Raw genomic sequence first — 23,599 nt, forward strand, 5'->3', positions numbered from 1 at the left:
TCACCACCAGCATGATGGTCTCCTGTCATCCTGTGTCCCCTCAAAAGTGTAAGAAGCAGAGGGAGTGCCGTATTTCAATTTATGCCATCAAATTGTGCATTTCCCTTTGTCCAATTAGAGGCAAGGAAGACACTGGCAAACAGTTACAAGTTAAGGAAGGAATAACCTTCCTTAGCGTTTTAAGTGACACAGATTAGGTATAGAACAGAAGTTTCTGCATAAGGCAAGGTGAACCTGCTCTGAATTTTTTTAATTTAAGGAAAAAACCTGATAAATAGTGATTCTATATTTAAGATAATCACCAATATCGTATTTAGAGTAATTAAAAATTTCAGGACAAATCCACCCAAATCTTTATAAATTAAATTAAGATTTATCAAATTAAATCTTACTTTTAAGATGGCAGATCAGTGGAGCTTATGATTTATAACCTCTAAGTCATTCAAGAAAAACGTCTAGTTTTGTTATCTATAAAAAGAGATTATTTTTTATCTCAAGGACACTTCAGTGCTGGCCTCAGTAAGATTTTTCAGAATTCTCAGAAATGCTTCTCAACAGTTGATGTATCAAGTGTCCTTTTTACAAGCAACCTTTTTGCTAACTCCTGAAGTCCTTATTGCAAATGAAGTCATAAACACATTGGTCACAGTATTTCTGAGAGTTACTAAATCCGGGAGGTGATGGATTCCCTCTGCCTGTATCTGGTAGCTGGTTTCTAAGGTGGCCCCTGCTGATTCACGCCCTTGCAAATGCCGTACCGAATCAGTGTTGTCTCTGCCTCTGTGTAACCAACAGAATATGGCAGAAGAAGTGATAAAAGGGATCCCACTGTAGCTCTGCTTTGGTCTTCCAGATTGCTCACGCTGGGGCAGGCTGCTGTGAGGCCATGGGGAACCTGAAGCAGCCCCCTGGAGGGGCCACGCTGGAGATGAGCTGAGACCCCTAGCCACAGCCAGTGCCAGGGTGCCTGACCTAGGAGGGAGGCAGCACACAGGTGGATCTTGCAGACTCATTCAAGCCTGCAGCCCCAGCTAACATCTAACTGCAATTGCTCGAGAGAACTCCAAGTAATAAATTCCCACTGTGCCTTTTCTGCGTTCTGGCCCCCCGAATTCACCATCACAGTAAATTGTCATGTTCCACCAGCCACTGGGGGAGGGTGCAGTTTCTGATACAGCATTCGATAACTGAGACACTATGCTTTTTTCAATTCCCAGAGGAAATATTCCATCATTTTATTGCTTTGCTTAAGAGGTTAACAACTATTTTAAGTGTGTGTGTGTTTGAGAGATATAATAGACAAAGAGATAGAGAGCACACTGTTTGAGGGGTTTTGTGAAAATCTAAGATATTTCCTCAATAATAATTAAAAGCCAAAACCAAAACCTTCAGTTAGAGTATTTGATGAAGCAGAAATAGCTACTTATCTATCAAAATCTGTTTTCCCCTTTTATGGAATATGATCTCAGTTAGAAATTGGCTTTGGATTCAGATATTACATGTCCAACAACTGCCCTCCCTCCATGCCTTCATGGCTTATTGTGATCACTGCCCTCCTCTGAGGTACCGCAGAGGGGAGGGACATTCACCAGGCACGGATAACTACTTTGGACTTAGGTAGTGAGACAGGAATTTCACTATGTAGATTTCATTACATATTTGGACAGACTATTTGTTTTGTATGCTTAGTATAGCAGGACAGATATATTTAGATTCGTAGAAGTAAATGACTTTTTGGTTTATCTTCTGTGCTCTTATATCACTGACTATTTTCACATGGATTAAAGGTTCCTTAAGAAACCCACCCCCTTAATAAAGCCTATGGCTTGTCATTTACTGAAGATTCGCTATGTATTTTTTGAGATTAGGATGAGGACATTTTGATAATTAGAGTACATAGTGGTGTAAATGCAAATAAATAATAGTTTAAAAGTCTTAAGACCTAGGATATAAAACAAATACCAAACTTTACCTAATGCTTAAGATTGATCTTGTGTGTCAATATAAAAAGTTCATACTGGAAATGGAGAGCTATGCATGCTATATGTTCATTTCCCCATGATTAAAACGGTAGATTTTTTTTTCCTTAAGAAGAACTTACATATCAAAACATTAGAGACTTTGTATAGTCATATTGTATGTATGAGTGCAAAATTTACATGTCAGATTTATAAAGCATTATAAGATCCAATGCATCTCGACTAATGAGAACCCTCACATGGCTTAGGCACTAAAAGAAAACTTAAGAGAAATGTAAAACATTTCTGAATTAAATATACTCAAACAAACCCTCAGAGTTTTGAAAAATCACCTTGAAGCAGAAAATCAAAAACTAAGAGTGGGAAAAATAGAAAGAAAATGAAACTGAACAAAGGAAAGAAGCGGAAGAATAAAACAAAAATTGTCTCAGCAATGAAGATTATGAGTTACCCAGGGGAAAATACAGTCAAGTTAATATTGGACACAAAATAAAGGGGATGAAACAACAAGAGAACAACAGCAACAACCCAGAAGTCACAGCCGTCAGGAAAAACACGGTGAAAGTGAAGGCGGGCAAAGAAGGAGCAACACCCGTAACTGCTGTCCCAGAAGGCAAACGAAGCAACAGAACAGATATCCAAAATTCTAACCCAAGACACATTCTCAGAAGTAAAAGAAGACCTGTATTTCTGTATTGAAAGGATACGTCTGAAACTTAGGAAAAATTAGGAAAGATCAACTGTAAGACACAAACTAGTAAAATTATTAGACTTCAAAGATAAACAAGGGATACTTAAGGCCTCCAAAAAATATCCAATAACTTACAAAGGCTAAAGGCAACAATAGAGCAGCTTTAAAAAAAATAGTGAAAGAAAACACTCAGTGAACCAAGGCAGAGATGTCACGTCCAGACGAGCCATCCTTTAAGAACAAGGCTACAGAAAACGTTATTAAACACACAGGGACTTGAGGGGTTCTGTATCTTTGGGCCTTTCTTGAGGAATCTGTTAGAGCATAAGCTTAATCTAGTAGACAGCAGACTGGGAGAACTTCAGTAAATAAACTAATTATGAACATTTTAATATATACGAATGGAAAACGAAGAATTAAATGGAGGTGGGGACAAGCGTGGAAGACTCATGTGTATGGTTACAGATGATGTAACACAGCAGAAATAGCGAAACTGAAAGGAGAGAAGTTGGGGAAGGAAGAGAGTCTATAACCTCACTTTTATGGCCAGTAGTCCATTACTGGCTAAGGGATACCATTCAACAAGACAGCAAAATAGTAAATAAGAGATGAAGGGATTAAAAAATTTTTTTGACTTGTATAAGGAATAATGTCACCAATCTTCTCAAATGCCAAAATAAATAAATGAATAAAGCAAAAAGGATACACACTTGTAGGAAATCCTATGGCAAATGTAACAGAATACAGAACCAGTCCTATTAGTAAATGAATGATGTTAACTCACTTTTTTAAAGAAAATGATTTTTAATGTAGCTCACAAAGCAAGATCCAAATCTTTGCTCTGGAAAAGATATTCTAAAACAAGTGGATCCTGAACACTATAAATAAAGAAATGGCCAGAGGCATGCCATTCCCATGAAGACAAGAAACCAGGATGTGATCTTGATAGCAGACAAATCAATTTCAGTAAAACGCATGAAATGTTACAAAGAAATATACTTTTAAGCTAAAGTCATAATTCAAATTAAATACAACAAAAATAAATACATAAAATAACACATCAACCATCTCCATGAAGCAAAAACGACAGGAAGGACAAAGTAATAATAGACAGAATACTAATTTACAAGACAGCAAATGGACAAAAACATAAAAGCAAGATGAGGAAAATACATCCGTAATGGAAAAGACAGACATGTATCAAAATTTATACTACAGTAATAGAGAGTTTAACATCTCCTCATACGCTCAGGGAATATTTTCAAACATTGACTTAATGTAGATTACAGAGAAACCATCAGTAACTTCCGTAACATAGCAATATTGCAAGTGTTATGATCCCTCAGATCACCGGGCAATAAAGCTATAAATTATTTTAAAACAGCAATAAAAAAAACATTTCCACCTGGAAATTTTTAAACTTTCTATTAAACAAAGGGTAAGCACAACTTACCCTTTCCAAATAAAAGTTTCCAAATAAAGTACAGAATGGGAGAGGAATAATTCACAATAGTGAACTGATAAATAATAAAGAAGTATTACAAATAATAAGCTAATATTTGAAAGCCTTGGTAAACTAGAGACATTTTTCAATATATAAAATATTTGCATATAATTTCCTCAATAGATACAGAAACTATTTGATAAAGTCTAATCTATATATAATGAAAACTCTATCATCAAACTAAGATTAGACACTAGGCACTGACTTCCTTACAAGTTTACTTGTACCACAAAAATCTATAGCAAATAATCAAGATATGTTAGAAATATTCACTTTAAGTTTTAGAAGATGAGCCTCTACCCTAACACATGCTGGTCTTCTATCCACTCCTGTAAGGAAAGAAAGGGGAAAAAAGAAAGATGTTAAGGATGAGAACAAAAGAGAAAAAACTATCATTATTTATAAGTTATAAATTATTTCTAATTATCTCAAAAACTTATTATTTCTATCTCATGGAAATAATAAGCATTATTAGAACTCACAGAATACTAGGCAAGTTTACTGGGTACAAAATCAGCTTATAAAAATTAGTATTATTTTTCTATAATCATAACTGTCTAGATAAATATATACTTTTACAATGGTAACAAAAACCATAACACATCTAAGGATGTATTTAATAAAAATCACTCAAGGTCTCTCTGATGAAATTTTAAAATTCTATTAATGGATTAAAAATATCTGAATACACTGAAATTACATGTTCTGGGATGGGAACCATTTAATAAATAAGATTTTAGATCTCCTCAAATTAATCTAAAATTAAATGTAACCCCCCCAAAAACCACATCTGGATCTTTTTCAGCATTTTGTAAACTCATGCTAACATTTATATGGAAGAAAACTAACATTACAAAGCCACAGTAATATGAAACTGTATACTCAGGGAAAAACAGACATATATTCCTATGGAACATAATGGATTCCACAAAAGTATATGTGAATCTACTATACAAAAAACATAGCGTCTGAATCAGTAGAAGAAGAAATAATTTTGAGTAAAAATTGCTAGGAATATGGGCTCCCTGCATAGAGAAAAATAAAACTGTGTCCTAAATACACAACACAGAAACAGGGACTCCATATAGATTAAAGACCTAGTTGTCTTCTACAGAAGAGTATCTTTCAACATAGGAGTCCTAAATAGAACCCTAAAAGTACAAATCAAAATGACTGAGGTTACAAATAATAATAGTTAGGAATTTCTTTTCAATAAATGATACAGTGGGCAAAAGAAATGAGAGATTAGAAAATTATCATCTATAAAACAAACAGGGAATAATATTTAGGACATAGAAGAAATTCCTAGAAATCAGCAAAAAAAAAAAACCCCAAGAACCTCTGCCCCCAAAATAAACAAATGCTATCAATAGGCAGTTCATAAAATCTGAGCCCCAAAAGGTGAACAAGCATATGATATTTAAACTTAGTAATTAGAGAAATGCAAATTAAAACAGTAAGATATAAGTTTGCACCTGTCAGATTGAAAAAAAAGAAACGCTTATAATGCCAAACTCTGATGGTCCAAAGGGATATTTTATTTATGTATTTATTTATTTGTTTGTTTGTTTATTTATTTATTATATATATATATATATATATATATATATATATATGATCTAGCTTTCCATTCCTGAATCTACATCCTTGAGATAGTCTCACACCATTGAAAGGGATGATTGTCAGGGTTATTTGTGATAGGGAGAAGTTGGAGGCAATCTTGTTAGCCATCACTGGTGAACAGAGAAAAGTAAATCTTAGTGGATGCACATTGTGGAGTACTTGGGTAGGTTTTATGAGCAATGGACTAAATATACAACATAAATATTCGAATATATTCTTGAGTTAAGTAAGAAAAACAATAAGCTCTCCAGCACAATTATATTCACATGAATTAAAGTAGCTTGACTTAAAAGTTCAATGCAAATTTCACAATAATACATAGAAATAATACACATCAAATATATTATAATGGTTGCCTACAGAAGGCACAAGAATGGACCTGGCAAATGGGATAAAAGGGAATACATTTATACACACTTTGGTGCATTCCCACATGCATGTACATATATGTACTCATGCAGATATACATGCATACATGCATAAAACGAGAGAGAAGACACGTGAACTCATGACCATGGCGTGCCTTGAACCGAGGAGTTGATAACCACAATAATCTACATCTGAGTGTAAAAACTAACAAGTAAGTCATCCAAATCCAAAATAATATAATATGAAAAAGGAAAAGAACAATTAAAATGTTTCACATTCATTATACACTCAGATAAAATTTATTTCTGATCATTTTTTAAATGATCAAAATTAAATATTGATATCTGCCCTTACTTTAGGTAACTTGCCAAACTGTCTTGCAGTTTCTTGGCAAGCTGATAGTAAAGCAGGTATCTTTTCAGAGAAAGATATTCTGGAATTCAAAGCATTGGGGGAATATTTATATCATAGGCAAATTTTCATAAGACTTAAATATTTTATATCTCATTAACACATCAATAACCATTAACATAATTGTTTGCCACATTTTAAGTTTGACCATAAGGCTGTATTATAATGTGTGGCTGTATGTGTGTATGTTTTGTAAAGGTAGGCTTTCTTCAATGTCATATTCTATCATTTTATTTATTGATTTCTTTTATCATTTAAGAATATAAACATCTACCTTAATGTAAAGAGATACATTTATGTATATTAGGATTTACTATGGGATAAACAACATATTTTCTTTAGTGATCATTAAACAAAAACATAGCACGTGGTAAGAAAGTACATGGCAATATTCATCTTCAATTAAGAAACTACACATATTCCCATGGGGTTCCGTTCCTTGTTCTTCATTTCACTGGCTGGTTCTTCTAATTTAAATTTCAACACCGAAGCCATGTCCTTCCTTAGTGCGTTCTTCTCTGACCGCCAAATCCAAAATAAAACCCCCATCATGCCAACCTTAGTTTTTTTGACAGCATGTATCATTAGAAATTTCCTTTCTCTTTCTCCCTCCCTCTCTCTCACCACACACACTCTCTCTGTCTTCTTACTTTGTCTCGAATATAAGCCCTGTAGGAGCAGGAACCTCACCTGTCTTGTTTTGCTATATTCTCAGCTCCTAAAATACTTAGTACATGGCAACTGTTGAATGAATGGTGGAATACTGAAGGAACAACTAAATAAGATTTAATACAGTTTCAAAAATTGACCCCTTTGGGGCTGTTGTCGATTAACACACACATTTTAAAGTTTTTAAAATTTAAGTAATAGATGCACTTGATTAAAAACCAGCAGATTTTATAATGAAAAGAAATAGTCCTCTTATTCCTCCCCTCTCCTAGTCCCAAGTCCCAGTGACGACAGTTATTGGCATTTCTGTTTTTAATTTTTCCAGCAGTTATCTTCCTGCCTTCCAGTGTGATGCTTGCACTGGTACAGGTGGGCAAATCTCTGATGTTATCTGTTGATTTCCTTCTGAGATAAAGCTCTAGATCACTTACACCATATTATACCTTCACTCTCTGTGCTCCAGCTTTAGTAAAACTCCATCACAATTATCATTTCCAACACTGGTGATCCCTGCAATTTAAAATAACACAAATTTTAACCCCTCAGTATATTTCCCCATCATCTCTGGATGGCATCTCTCATTCTACTGATCTTCCTCCCTCATCTTCCACAACCTCTCACACGCCCACCCCAACATCTGTACATTTACCTTGATTTGACATGACTGATGACACTGCATTTTGTGATTTAACTATAGGTTGATTCTAAGTATAAAAAACATAAACAGTGCTTACATTTTTAGGGTGAATTTACCACAGAGCCAAGTCTTGTATACAAATAGTACAACCTTTTCTACCGATTCAATGTCATACAGTGTCAAGTTGGAAAAAAGTCGTATTTTTTTTTAAACCTCCAACTAAAGCGTTCAGTACTTACTCATGTTTTTGACTGTTTTGTGTATTCTGGCACCTCCTTTTTCTTTACGGAATACTTTCTGCCCAGAGGCATCCACCTTCCAGTGCTGGCTTAACTTGAATGCTCCTAGTTCCACTACAGACCTGTCTCACTGGGGAAAGAACCAACTACCTTTCTGGTTCACCTAGTGTTTTGTTTTGGGGGATTTTTTTTTAATAACATGACTGTCTTCTTTCTTGATTTATTCCTTTTTTTCCCCAAAGAGTTTATTCTCAATTAAACAACCAAGACATTGCCTGTGGAAGGAATTTAATTTAGTTTTAACTTTTATATGTCTGAAATGCCATTTCACACCTCACATTTTAAAATAGTTTGTCTGGATATAAACCTTCAGTTGAATTTTTTTTCCCTCCAAACTCAGAAAGATTATGACATTGCCCTCTGTTATCCTAATATACATAATGATGAGTCAGACACCAGTCTGAGTCTCGATCCTTTGCAAGATACCTGTTTATTACTTTCTAGATGCTTTTCAGAATTTGTACATTTTCCTCTGGGGGAATTCGTCCGCACTGTCCCATTCATGATGCCCTCCCCTTATTATCTCTGCTCTCTCTTTACTAGTAAAGTATAGAACCTCCCTGTTTCCTACTTTATTACTGAGTTGTTCATTTTGCAAACCGATTTTAAATTTTCAATGATCTTAATTTTTAATTTCTTTCTTTTCCATAGCAGCAGTTTTTAAAAGAATGCAATAAACACTTGAGTCTAAGGATATAACTTAGCACTTTCTTTTTTTCTTTTTTTTTTTTTAAATTGAAGTATAGTCAGCTACAGTGTGTCACTTTCTGGAATACAGCATAATGTTCCAGTCATGCATATATATATATACATATGATCATATATACATACACATATATATATATATATATATACATATGATCATTTTCATATTCTTTTTCATTAAAGGTTTTCACAAGATATTGAATATAGTTTCCTGTGCTATACAGAAAAAAATTTTTTTAATCTATTTTTATATATAGTGGTTAACCTTTGCAAATCTCAATCTCCCAGATTTATGCCTTCTCAAGACCCTTTCCCTTGTAACCATAAATTGTATACTGTCTGAATCTGTTTACTGAGTCTGTTTCTGTTTTGTAGATGAGTTCATTAGTGTGCTCTTTTTCTTTTCTTTTTCTTTTTTTAGATTCCACATATGAGTGATATCATACATTATTTTTCTTTCTCTTTCTGGCTTACTTCACTTAGAAAGACGACATCCAGGTCCATCCATATTGCTGCAAGTGGCATTATTTTATTCTTTTTTATGGGTGAGTAGTATTCTATTATATAAATATGCCACAACTTTTTTTAAAACTTTTTTTTTAATTGAGTTATAGTCAGTTTACAGTGTTGTGTCAATTTCCAGTGTAGAGCACATTTTTTCAGTTATACATGAACATACATATATTCATTGTCCCATTCCTTTTTCTGTGAGCTACCACAAGATCTTGTATATATTTCCCTGTGCTATACAGTATAATCTTGTTTATCTATTCTACATATGCCTGTCAGTATCTACAAATTTCGAACTCCCAATCTGTCCCTTCCCACCCTCCTCCCCGTTGGCAACCACAAGTTTGTATTCTCTGTCTATGAGTCTGTTTCTGTTTTGTATTTATGTGCTTTTATTTTTTAGATTCCACATATGAGCAATCTCATATAGTATTTTTCTTTCTCTTTCTGGCTTACTTCACTTAGAATGACATTCTCCAGGGACATCCATGTTGCTGCAAATGGTGTTATGTTGTCATTTTTATGGCCGAATAGTATTCCATTGTATAAATATACCACATCTTCTTAATCCAGTCATCTGTTGATGGACATTTAGGTTGTTACCATGTCCTGGCTATGTACTGCTTTTGTGAACATTGGAGTGCGTGTATCTTCAAATTTGAGTTCCCTCCAGATATATACCCAGGAGTGAGATTGCTGGATCATATGGTAAGTCTGTTTTCAGTCTTTTGAGGAATCTCCATACTGTTTTCCATATTGGCTGCACCAAACTACATTCCCACCAGCAGTGTAGGAGGGTTAGCTTTTCTCCACACCCTCTCCGGCATTTATTGTTTGTGGACTTTTGAATGATGGCCATTCTGACTGGTGTGAGGTGATACTTCATTGTAATTTTGACTTGCATTTCTCTGATAATTAGTGATATTGAGTATTTTTTCATGTGCCAATTGGCCATTGGTATGTCTTCATAGGAGAATTGCTTGTCTAGGTCTTTTGTCCATTTTTGGATGGAGTTGTTCGGTTTTCGTTATTAAGCTGTATGAGCTGTTTTTATATTCTGGAAATTAAGCCCTTGTCAGTCTCATCATTTGCAAATATTTTCTCCCATTCTGTAAGTTGTCTTTTTGCTTCACTTATGATTTCCTTTGCTGTGCAAAAGCTTGTAAGTTTTGTTAGGTCCCGCTCGTTACTTCTTGCTCTTATTTCTATTGCCTGTGCAGACTGCCCTAGGAGAACACTGCTAAGATTTATGTCAGAGATATTTTGCCTGCATTTTCTTCTAGGAGATTTAGCATGTCTTGTCTTATATCTAAGTCTTTAAGCCATTTTGAGTTTATTTTTGTGTTTGGAGTGAGGGAGTGTTCTGACTTCATTTATTTACATGCTGCTATCCAGTTTTCCCAGTACCATTTGCTGAAGAGACAGTCTTTTCTCCATTGTATATTCTTGCCTCCTTTGTTGAAGACTAATTGACCATAGGTGTGTGGACTTGTTTCTGGGCTCTCTCGTCTGTTCTACTGAGCCCAATATCATGCTATTTTGTGCCAATATCATGCTATTTTGACTACTGTAGTTCTGTAGTATTGTCTGAAGTCTGGGAGGGTATTCCTCCAGGTTTGTTCTTTTTCTTCAGTAATGCTTTGGCAATTCCGGATGTTTTGTGGTTCCATATAAATTTTAGGATTACTGGTTCTAGTTCTGTGAAAAATGTCCTTGGTAATTTGTTAGGGATAGCATTAACTTGGTAGATTGCTTTGGGTAGTACGGCCAATATTAACAATATTTATTCTTACAATCCAAGAGCATGGGCTATCTTTCCATTTTTTTTAGTCATCTTTAATTTCCTTAATTAATGTTTTGTAGTTCACGTATAAGTCTTTCACCTCCTTTGTGAGATTTATTCCTAAGTATTTTATTTTTTTGGATGCAATTTTAAAAGGGATCGTTTCTTTACTTTCCTTTTCTGGTACTTAATTGCTAGTATAAAGAAATGCAACTGATTTCTGTATGTTAATCTTGTATCCTGCTACCTTGCCAAATTCTTTTATTAGCTCTAGAAGTTTTTGTGTGGCGCCTTTAGGGTTTTCTATACAGTTTCATGTCATCCACATACAGTGACAATTTTACCTCTTCTGATTTGGATGCCTTTTATTTTTCTTGTCTGACTGCTATGGCTAGGACTTCCAATACTGTATTGAACAGAAGTGGTGAGAATGGACATCCTTGTCTTATTCCAGATTTTAGTGGGAGGGCTTTCAGCTTTTCACCATTGAGTATTATGTTCTCCTCAATTACTGTTATGAGTAATTTGATTTCACTGATCAGCTAGCTAAATCAAAATAACAGCCAAATGTAAGTGGCTAATATTTTATTGAATTTACTGATACAATAAAACTAAGTCAGTTGTACATGTAAAATGCACTGGCTGAATATCAAATATGGGTAAATTACGTAGCAGCAAGATCTGTGAAAACTTTATGTTGAAAACCATAAGTATAATTCCTGCGTTTATTAGGACCATTTGAGTGACAGTGGTAAATTAAACACAACTTGACAAAGATGCTGGAATTACCAATGTTCATTTTTTCTTGCAGATCTCATCATGACATGGTTCTTACAAGTCCATGTTCTTTATGCTCAGATTAGATTTATTAACTAAATCATTATCTCTTACTACAACCATCAGTTTAATTTTTCTCTAGCTTGAGGATGGGATTAATAAAATTTTTTCCTTTCATAAAGAGGGTATAAAGAAAAGCCTTGTTCTGTCATTTCCAACAACTACTTTTCTAAGTATGGAAGAGTAGAGGAGGAAATATTAAGGCCACCTCTATACTCCGCTTTACAGAAGAAGAAAGCGAAGCCCAAAGAGCAGTACTGATGTACTCAGCTTTAAGCAAACAGAGAAAGGGTTAGAACCCTGACAGTCCAAGACTGCTGCATTTCACACAGGAACATACTTTTTAATCAAATATCTGTGGGGCATTTTTGTTTGTAGTTGTTACAGAAAACTCACGTTAAACATGACCAAAGCAGAAGTCAACATCTTCCCTGAAAATGAGCCTCTCCTCTTTTAATTCGTAATTCCATCAGGGACATCATCGTCTCTGTCCTTTGTACAACGTACCTGGGAATTACCCCCTACCTCTCCCTCTCCCTGCGTCTCCAGCCAATCAGCAGGTAGACTGGATTGGTATTTTTTAACTTCATTCTAATTGATTTCCTTCTATTCATGACCCTTTGCCTTTCTCGTTTATCTGGCAAGGATCCCGACTCTTTGGTGTGTTATTAAGGGTCCTCTCTTATGTGGCCCCCACCTCTCCAGCCACCCTCTCCTCAGTTCCTGCCTGCTCAGTGCTGGTAGGAATGCACCGTTCCTTCTGCTGCTTATAACTGGAATCTCTCCATCCGTTATGATCAGGCAAAAGCAACTTACTAAGACTCACATTAATCATTATTATTGAATACCATACCAACATCTGCTAATGGATAGGAATTGTATGTTTCTCATTTTGTATATGCCAGCACCTAGGGCAAGCCTGACGCATTTGTATACTTCAAGATTTAATTGATTATTCACTTTAACACAAAGAACACCAGAAAAAGCCAGGAGAGCATATACTTGCAAGTGTCCAAATTTCCACCCTAGCTCAGCACTAATAATGACATTACAGTTAGAAGAAAATGTTTGTATTCTAAAAAAAAGTTATATGGGTATTTGTGGAATTTTCAGATGAAATTATGTTTGCAGTCTAAAATTGATTGCATAAATGAACAATTTTTCTATTTCATCAGGTATCTAAGCATTTAATATTTAAAATCAGAAAACTGGAGTGATAAAAATATGTAACCAACAACGTAAGTACCATTTGAAACAAAAAAGACAAGAGTAGTTGTTGGTGACTATTTTGAAGCAAAAAGGCTAAACAGGAAAGCAATGGGCCTTTTTTGCTCCCAGGAAGTCTGCTGATTGGGAATTATTAGGGAACTAGTTCTCCTTTGACTAGCCCACACTGATGAGTGTGATGTCGTCGCCGTGTTCTGGTGTACACGAGGACCAAGTGGGAAAAAAAAGAATAATCATATTCATTATTGATGGTGAATAATGAATTATTCTACTTGGTTACTACTCATAAGTCATTAAAATAGAATGAAAAGAGAGCTGGACAGTTAAAATGATTCAATTTCTGCACTTCTAAAAACTGGTATTTATGTTCACTTTAACCAAAAACTTTCCTGCACTGTCATTTAATGTTGACTTTCCTGCAACTTCCTTTTTTCCAGTTTGATAATTTCACTCTCTCCTGACTTCTAAGGCTCACCAAAATAACCTCCCAGCACCATGCTCACACTCTGAGATGGAAAAAGCGTTAGAAAAGTGCGGGTGGGATGAATGCTAAAAAGGTTCTAATGAGAATATCTGTTTTCAAGTGGCTGTTTGCCTGATACTGACATTTTTTATTCTTATTCTTTGTTGTCCTTCAGTCTTTGCTATACAAAGCCTTTCTTGCTTTCTTCCTCTCCCAGGCTCCCGGCACAAATGAGAGGAGCGATTAAATCCTTGAGCAGAAACGGTCATAAAATGTGGTGGAGAAAGGTCAGTCTTGAATTTCATTGAAATATTTTGTTCAGTCAGTAACAGCAAAGGTCAGTTGGGCTCTGAGTGGGGTTTTTGCATTCATTTTCTGCCAGCCTCAAGATGGTTCATGTTTGTAGAATTCTATCTTTGAAATGGTCTGATTTCTACTTGAAGTATTGTGTGTGTTCAACAGACATAAAAAGTAAGGATTACTGAGTAATCAGTAAACACTAGTGCTGTTCAGTGCATCACGGTAACGTTCAGGGAAGAAGTAGGTATTTGTTATATCCTCTAACATTTTAATATGAATATTTTGTGAAATTATGTGCTACTAAGAAATTAGGCAAAAAGGACTCACAATGAAGAAGTTTTTTTTCTTACAATCCATCTATCTACAAACCCAGGTACCTGTGCATCTGCCCACCCACCTACCCACCTTTCTTTCTTTCTCTCTCCATCCTACCTATCAACTCTTCCATCCATCAACCCATGTATCTACCTATCCATTCACTCACCCTTCTTCCTCCCTCCCTCCCCATCCATCCACCTATCTATCCATCTTTTTACCTACCCATCCACCCACCCAACCTTTCTTTCCTTCTTCTTTGCTTCTCCCTCTCTTCCTATCAATTCTCCTTTTTTTCTTATCTACCTACCTACCCATTCCTCCAACCCTTCAATCCATCCACCCACCCATCTTTCTTCCTTTGTTTCTTCATTCCTTCCGTCTCCCTCCCTTCCTTCCTATCAACCCTTCCATCCATCCATCAGTCTACCAACCCATGTACCTACCTAATCCATCCACCCCCTTTCCTTCTTCCTTCCTCCCTCCCCACTCACCCACCCACCAACCTTTCTTTCTCTCTTTCTTTCTATTTCATTCCTTCTCTTTCTTCCCTGCTTCTCCCTCCCTTCCTATCAACCCTTCCATCCATCTGTCTACCAACCCACGTACCTACCCATCGACCCACCAGCCGATCTAACTATCTGTTTTTATCTGCCTATCCATTTGTCCAGCCACCCACCCTTCAATCCATCCATCTACCTACGAACCCTTTCTTTCCCTCCTCACTTCCCTTCCACCCACCTATCTATCTATCTTTTTACCTACCTACCCTTCTACCCACCCACCTTTCTTTCTCTTGGAAGAACACAGTTTATCGATACAAACGTTAGAAGGTACTCAGTGGCCATTTCCTCTAATTCCTTCATTTTGTGGATAATATAATCCATCCATTGATGTTATGTAACTCAATTAACCCCACTTTCTCAATCTATAAAAGCAGCAATACTCTGAGTACATTAACAGTAAACCTCCTGACTCTTTGAGAGGCCATTCCCTGATCATATCTATTGTTTACAATAGATTGCTACATAAAATCTCTCCTGCCTCAATGTGTTTAACCCATCTTCTTTGCATATAGTATTTAAAAGTCCTGCTTGCTTAGACAGAAACTTTACTGTGGCCAAGATGGAATAACCCAGGCTGAAGTTTTCCTCCTGTAAAAACAAGCCAGAGAGTAAAGGAGAGATTGAGAAAGAGATAGAGAAACATACAAACCAATGGTTTCCAAGATACTGAGCATTAGGCAACAAAGAGCAGTGACCCCTGAAATATGGGAAACAAAGCAGGTCAGCCCTCTGACTGCTACTGCTTAACGCCTGGAGAGGATTTGTAGACACGGCGGAACGCAGGGGCCGCGGTGTCCTCTGTGGTTACACCCACAGTGAGGAAGAGGGGAGCCCACACCGAGGTGACTGGAGCTCTTGGGAAGAGACTTCCTGGTATGCAGCAGAGTCCTGACTGGCCTGTGGAGGTGTGGAAACAGACTGAGGCTATTGAAAGAGCCCGCTAAGACGATCAGAGGCAGAAGTACCCTCTGGGGATACTTCTGAATCTGAGTCTTGACATGGTGTGACGTATTTCTGAAAATATGTTGAGTGTTTACTATGTGCTGTGCATTTGAGAAAGAGTAAAATAATTTTTGTCTAAGTGTTTAGGTGTTAGGGATACAGCAGGGAACAGAACAAAAACCTGTGCCCTCGTGGAGCTTCCGTGATATCATTTACATTTTCGCTTGAGTGGTGTCCTTTTAAAGTTTATTCTGTGCTCTCTTACGTGACCCTGAGTAAGTCACAACTCCCCACCATAATGGCGAGATTCTGTTCATTGCTGCCTGGGCATACATTCTACAGTGTCAGTCCTAAGTAGCTTTCCACGGGTAGGATTTAAGACTTGATATCGTACCACATTTTAGAGCATCAGTTACAGAGGAACAGCATTGCTGTTCAAAAACTTATCTCTGGCTATTTCATTATTCCTTTTGATGAGGCTCCACGTCTGACAGGAGAAGATAGTTTCATCTTCTTCTGAGGAAAGCTGAGGGACTGAAATATGGAAATGCCACCAAGTAGGTGCCTGAAGGTGTCAAATACACAGTGAGTACCATCTGCAACCACTTAAAAACATCCTCATTAAGGAATGATAAAATCTCTCATAACTGTTAATACCTTCCACAGCAAACAGCTCTTGGCAGTTTTTTTTACCAAGTACTGGATGGATAAATATATCAGTGAATGAATGAGGTGAAGGGGGCACAGGTTGTAGAAGTGTGTTTTCCAGCGCAAGCAATGCACGCCCACTTCTTTGGTCCACTGAGAAACAGTGAAATAATTCTTGTCTAAAGGAAGCTCAACTAGTTCCATCTTATTCCTTACGTTGTCTGTTAGAGAGCTGTCTCCTGCCTTGTGACTAATTATACATGCCAGGTACAGAATTTATTCTAACACATTCCCAAACACATTTTGCTAAAGCTGTGATTCTCACAGCAGCATTAAGAGCCAAAAAAACAAAATGCAAGTCTACAGCCTTTCGATGTTATTTGTTTCCAGAATGATGGCTATTTATATTTGAAAGGTTCGGTACTAGAGGTAAGTCAACATCATATAATCTTCTAGAGGATATCTGAGGTCAAAGTTACAGAGCTTGTAAATCACTGTGAGAAAAATGACCTGGAACTTGAACACAGAAGATTACTGGGTATCCCCTGAGTGAGGGGCTTGTACTTTTGACCGACTTTATAGGGCTGGACTGTTTTACAACTTCATTGGAGCATAAGCTAATTTGGAGATTTTTGTCTGGTAGAGATGCAAATATTTTTTATTTTGGCATAACAGCCAGACCCCCAAATTACGGTGTATTATAACCTGCTTTCTGTCCAGCTCAGCTCTGCGAGTCTGCCTATAAATACCTCGCTCCTCACATGCTCTTTAGACCAGCTTTACCGTCTTGTTCTCATTAATGTAATGAGTTCAATGCAATCTTGGACATATGCTCATATAATATTTGTATGAAAATCATGGTTTTCAATCTTTTGAAAAATTTTTAAACAATAGATCTTTTTACTTACTACCCTTTTTTATCTTAGTGGGTCCTGCAGTTCTCTTTTAAGGGGCTCGAAAGCCCCTTTTCCAAGGGGCTTTTTTAAGGATGGCATCATTGAATGAACTCTACCACAAGCCTAGTCCTCTCTCTCAATACTGCATAACCTGAGTAACGCCTCCTCATCCGTACACGGTGAGGTTGTACTGGATGGTGTCTCAGTGTGAATTCTAAAGAGTGAGTACTAAATAGATACAATATGAGACTTATTTCCTACTTAAATTTTAGAACATTAGTTTCCGAGCATAAACATGATTATTCACTAGATATTAAAGGCTTCACTTAGCACATACACTGAAACTGGAGCAATTCAAAATACATTAGCATGAGCTTCCCCCCAAATAATTTTATGAGTCAGTCCATATTTTTATGCTGCCTTCTCTATGTAGTTTACCCTGATTGCTCCAGCTTGAAGGAGTATCACCCTCCTTGAAAACTACAACTGCACTTTATATGCCCCTTACATGACGTGTGGGTCTGTGTGTGGTTACCCCCGTCTTCTCAATTACAGGTAGGAAGCAGTAGGGCCCCGTGGCTCCACCTAGCCTGCACGTCTCAGGGAAAGGAACTTGGGCTCTACTACTGTCTCTCTCTGTGTGTAAATTAACAAGCACTGGGAGGATGAGGCCTTGGTTCTCAGTGGCCAGGAGAGATGGAGAGACTATACGAGATGGCACGTTTCAGAGGGAGACGTATCAGTATTTGCTAACCCACCACCTACCCATTTCAGTCCTGACCCGTCTGTTTTTCCTTTCTCCTGGGGAAGACGTGGTCCCTAGTAGCTCCTGGAAAAGCGTTACGGGAGGATGCAGTTATATCCAGTACTTGGGAAAGAAGTGAATGGACTTGGGAGGGGGCGGGGTAAGTGAATCAGAACTGATGTGGCCCCTCACCAGCCACAGGAAAGCTGATCAGGTCTACAGATCTTTCTTAACTGGATTATAGTTCGAGAGCACTGAGGCTGAGGTACAAACATTATTGGGGGGAGAGGTGAGTATAGAGAGGATACTGAACACACTAAGCCCAGTTCTCCCCAATGCTGAAAACAGTAACCAGAATTGATGACGCATCTGCCACTTACTAAGAGCTTTACTTTCACAGCTGGCAAGGAACGTGTGACTTTCATCGTGTGGATAAGCGAACTGACCTTTAGCAGGGTGACTGTCCAGGCCGAGGTCACGCAGAGCGGAAGAGCGGAGCCATGACGCAGGCGCGGGTCCGTCTCTGCTCCCCTCCTTTCCCTCTGGGTTTCTGCAGCACTGGCTCAATCATGCTGAGACCACCAGGACCCCCTACTTCAGAGAAAACAGGAAAAGGAAGTGGAGTCTTTCCAGTTGCCTCAAACATTTTGTTGAGAATGAGTGGTTAATTAGCCAAAACTAACTCATTAGTGACAAGAGAAATACTGAAGTCAGCTGACTAATACTTAAGTCCATAAACACAGGCATCTCAGACTATTTCCAGGGCTGACTTAATATTTCATATGCATGGTCACTGGTGAACTTCCTTGGCTTAAAGTGCTGCAGAGTTGATTGTCAACGATTCTTTTCATACTAGTAGCTAACAGTTATCGAATTTTGCCCTGGGCCAGAGGTTGTGTTCAGCACTTATGTGGGTTATCTCATTTAATGCTCACAAAACATTTGTGTGTTGGGTAGTATTACTGTCCCCACATTGTTTATTGTGTAAAGTAACTTGTCTAAGACTTTGCAGATAAAACTATTGATTCACAGCACCACTGGGTTGAATTATATACACTTGGCATTTTCAAACATTAAGATGGTGTTCTCACTTGAAGTCTCATTTATAAAACAAATACGATGAAACCAACATTCTATGAGCAAGATTAGAACATAACGAATAATAGTTCAAAACTTTTCTGCTTAGAAGGCTACTTTTGGTGAAATCAAAAGCAAGTGATAGAAAATCCTAGATATTTAAGTTAAAGCATTTTTACATAAAACCGAATCATGGATAGCACAATCATATTATACTTACAAACACTTTATAGGTGCTGGACAGTGACAGTCTCTCAGCATGATTGGGCCATTTTTATAGTTTCCCATCAGGAACAATGATTGTATCCATGGCAACAGGTACTACGAATGTATTGCACTGTTATTAACTCTCTGGGCTTAAAGATTTCATTCAGCCAGGTTAAAAAAAAGTCATCTTCTTACTTAGACAAATAAACAAACATATGCCTCTGTATCAATATGATAGTGGTTTGGTATCTTAAGGTTTGTTTTGGGTTTGTTTATATATAAAGTATATATGTGTAAATAAACACAAATATAAATACTATATATATAAAGTATTTTACAGTTTTTGAGTAAAAGTTTTTCCAACATTCACCTCATCCTACCTCAAATTTTGTCTGGTTAATTTCAGATATGCATGATTGTGTCTGACTTTTAAAATATGAATGTGGATTCAATTTCTGACATCAATTATTTTCACTGGTTCTTGTGTAGATTAAAAGTACACCACAGAACTGTAATATAAGTGCTACTGCCAGTTAGCCTTAGCACTCACTCATAAGCCCCAAATTAGAGTATTTTCTTCCATTTTAATAGTCTTGTTTTGAAAACTGCATTTCTCAAATGGTTTCATTTAGTTCCTGAAAATGTGGTACATCACGATGCCGGTAATACACGCTGGGCTCTCCTTTCTGCTTTTTGGATGCTGCCCACTTCTGAGCATCAGGGGCAGGTAAGGACGCCAGGGCCCTGGCACAGGCCGCGCTCCTCCCGCTCCCCCGCCCCCTCCTGGAGAAAAATCTCACCAGCGGTATTTTTCTTGAGAAGCCTATGATTCCAGAAAGCCCTGTATTACAGTGCTAACCGCCTGTCTTACCTACCTCTGGCCATTCTTTTTCCTTTCCGCAGGTCTGGATGGGGAGCAGGGAGGCGGGGGAGAGAAAGGGAAGCCTGTCTTTACACCTGGGGGCTTCACTTCCTTGTGCCAGGACAAAGCGGCATTTAAAGCGTCTGCCTGCACAGCCCCGGCCGGTGCAGCTTCACAGCTAGCTTCCTTCCCCTTAGGTATGTGTTTCAGTGCCTTGTGATGCGAAGTTACTTAATTTGGTTTTGATTATTTTTTTTTAGATGAGAATTTCAGAGAAAGCAATGAAGAGAGGGAGGCAGGGAGGGAAAGTTTTCCCTACCCTCAGCAGCTGAGTACGAAGTGAAGACCGTGGAGCGAGCAGGAGCCTTTACTGCGCTCACCTGACCTCAGCCCAGACCAGGGGATGGAGGGTTCTGTGACTGGGCAGAGGCAGGACAGCCCTGGAAAGGGAGTGGCCCTGAGTCAGCCCCCCAGGTTACCTTGCAGACGCCCTGGGAACGGGTGGGAAGCTGGGGCCAGCCCTGGAGAGGATTTTGCTCCTCCTGGCAAAGGCCTCCTTTTCTACCAATTCGCTTTTGATTCCTCTTCCATTTGATGGGGGCTGTGATTAAATACAGGGTGATGAGTGTAAAAATTGTGAGTTAGAAAACAGCTGCATTAGTTAGTGAACTACAGGCTAACTAAAAAACGAGCAAAACTGGAGGCTGAAATAAAACTCGGGGTGATAAGGATCGAGACACAAAGGCGAGGGAGTGGAGGGGCAGGGACACCCTCGGGCAGCAGGGACTGCTGGGAGGCAGGGGCGTCTGCGTGAGAGGCTGACAAGTGGGGCGGGGAGTCTGGGTCCTCGCTCACAGTCCGCAAGTCAGACTCCACCCACCCTCCAAGCACCCTGAGGACCAGGGCAGCGTGGCCCTTGCACGACCAGTTAGATGCCCATTCCCTGAGCTTTAAGAGATCCTGACTCTGAGCACTTTGCAGCATTCTAGGAAGCCTTCCTAGACTCTTACTCAGCTCAACATCCTCATCCGAACACAAACCTGGTGAGTTACACCTACTGTCCAAGTGTAATGAGGCCCCAGAGCTCAGCCCCGGCCAGGATGCACAGGAGTCCAAGGTGGACGCTTCACCCACCCTCTGCGGCCTCTCGGCAATGCTGCGGTGCTTCTAAAGGGGGGTGGGGACTCCTGGATGCAGCGTTACCTGGAAAATGAATCAATTTTCCATGAAAAAGGCCTTCCGTGAACATATCTCTTCACCTTATCCTATTTAAAACACACGTGTGAGTAATTTCAAACTGCCCAACCCCCTACAGACATTCCTTTCTTCCCTGTTTGATGTGGCTGTGCATAGACTACAGAATTAAACTGCAAGTTGAATCCATGCCAGATAGAAGTTAGATAAAATATTTGCATAAATATCCTATAGGCTATCTTGAGATAATGATTTTTATATTGAAAGCTGTCACTGTGTATGTGTGAGTGAGGAAGCTGCACACTTCACTGATATTTAAAGAAAAATCTGAACTAGGAACTGTGTCTGTAGTGTTCAAATGATCACCCCCGTTGTACATGTAAAATTATAATTTTATTTATCAATTGTACCACAATAAAGCTGAAAAATATGGTAAAATGAAACTGATATATACTATGAGGAAAATGGGTGTTAGCAAAATAAAAAAGAACAGCCAAGAAAAGCTAAAGACTTAAACTTTATACCAGGCTGTTACTGGTCTGTTAATTTTAGTGATAGATTGTGAGTGCACCAGAGTCCAGAATGAAATGTCCTTATTTGGTGCCCCCTCTTCATCTACTTCAGCCCCGGCACATGACTGACAAAATGGCCACAATAAATGCTTAATGAGTAAGTAAGTGATTTATGTAGACTAAGTGGTTTGGATTCATAAGTCTAAAGTACAGATAGGCTCTGTCTGACCTCTGCTACCTAATTTTAAATACCTGCTCAGAGATGAAGGGTGGCCATCAGGTAGGAGAGGAACGCAAATACTATTAGCCAGGAAAGACTTAAACATAAGACAAGACACTATACACCTCCTAGAAGAAAACATAGGCAAAACATTTTCTGACATAAATCTTAGCAGTGTTCTCCTACAGCAGTCAGTCTACCCAGGCAACAGAAATAAAAGCAAAAATAAACAAATGGAACCTAATTAAACTTATAAGCTTTTGCACAGCAAAAGAAACCATAAGCAAAACAAAACAACAACCTACAGAATGGGAGAAAATATTTGCAAATGATGCAACTGACAAGGGCTTAATTTCCAGAATATATAAACAGCTCATACAACTTAAGAAAAAAACAACCCAATTCAAAAATGGGCAGAAGAACTAAACAAGCAGTTCTCCATATAAATTCCCAATAGGCACCTGAAAAAATGCTCAATATCACTAATTACCCAAGAAATACAAATCAAAACTACAATGAGATTATCACCCCACACCAGTCAGAATGGCCATCATTCAAAAGCCCATGAATGACAAATGCTGGAGAGACTGTGGAGAAAAGGGAACCCTCCTATGCTGTTGGTGGGAATGTAGTTTGGTACAGCCACTGTGGAAAACAGTGTGGAGATGCCTCAAAAAGCCAAAACTAGGTTTACCACATGAGCCAGCAATCCCACTCCTGGACATATATCTGGAGGGAACTCTAATTCGAAAAGATACATGCACCTCAATGTTCATAGCAGCACTATTTACAATAGCCAAGACATGGAAGCAACCTAAATGCCCATCGACAGATGACTGGATAAAGAAGAGGTGGTATATTTATACAATGGAATACTACTCACCCGTAAAAAGAATAAAGCCACTTGCCGCAACATGGAGGGACCTAGAGATCATCATTCTAGGTGAAGTAAGCCAGAAAGAGAAAGAAAGGTACCATATGATATCACTTGTATGTCGAATCTAAAAAAGGAAAAAAGAAGACACTAATGAACTCATCTACAAAACAGAAACAGACTCACAGACATAGTAAACAAACTTATGATTACCGGGGGGAATGGGCAGGAAAGGGATAAATTGGGAGTCTGAGATTTGCAAATACAAACAACTATATATAAAATATATAAAAACAAATTTCTACTGTATAGCACAGGGAACTATATTCAAAACCTTGTAGTAACCTCTAAGGAAAAAGAATATGAAAACAAATGTATGTATATGTATGACTGAAACATTACATGGTACACCAGAAATTGACACATTGTAACAGACTATACTTCAATTTTTAAAAAACCCATAAATAAATATCACTAGCTAGAGTTTTGTCAATATAGTTAAGGATGCCTATGAAGTACTGAAGTTCTGGGACA

At 38.0% G+C, this 23,599-nt stretch overlaps 1 protein-coding gene and 1 long non-coding RNA gene across 14 annotated transcripts in view; one reads left to right on the top strand and one right to left on the bottom strand.

Annotated features, from left to right (window-relative positions):
• The window catches only part of LOC116148793 (uncharacterized), an 80,439-nt gene extending 59,730 nt beyond the window's left edge, over positions 1 to 20,709 (top strand). The window contains exons 2-5 of the long non-coding RNA XR_010378705.1: positions 13,925 to 13,994; positions 16,309 to 16,387; positions 20,036 to 20,130; positions 20,526 to 20,709. This is a non-coding gene — a long non-coding RNA (uncharacterized LOC116148793). The remainder of the gene's footprint in view (positions 1 to 13,924; positions 13,995 to 16,308; positions 16,388 to 20,035; positions 20,131 to 20,525) is intronic.
• Positions 3,654 to 23,599, bottom strand: part of METTL4 (methyltransferase 4, N6-adenosine) — a 427,480-nt gene continuing 407,534 nt past the window's right edge. For 4 of the 13 annotated variants that reach the window (XR_010378704.1, XR_010378701.1, XR_010378696.1 and 1 more), the window contains 7 exons: positions 23,075 to 23,192; positions 22,224 to 22,319; positions 21,306 to 21,468; positions 20,745 to 20,866; positions 19,417 to 19,517; positions 18,566 to 18,713; positions 4,516 to 7,756 (listed from right to left, as the gene is read on the bottom strand). The gene's annotated coding sequence lies outside the window, so the exon portion shown is untranslated. The other 9 variants (XR_010378698.1, XR_010378697.1, XR_010378700.1 and 6 more) reach the window with 9 other exon arrangements.

Source organism: Camelus dromedarius, chromosome 32 (assembly GCF_036321535.1).
Source record: "Camelus dromedarius isolate mCamDro1 chromosome 32, mCamDro1.pat, whole genome shotgun sequence".
Taxonomy (NCBI): Eukaryota; Metazoa; Chordata; class Mammalia; order Artiodactyla; family Camelidae; genus Camelus; species Camelus dromedarius.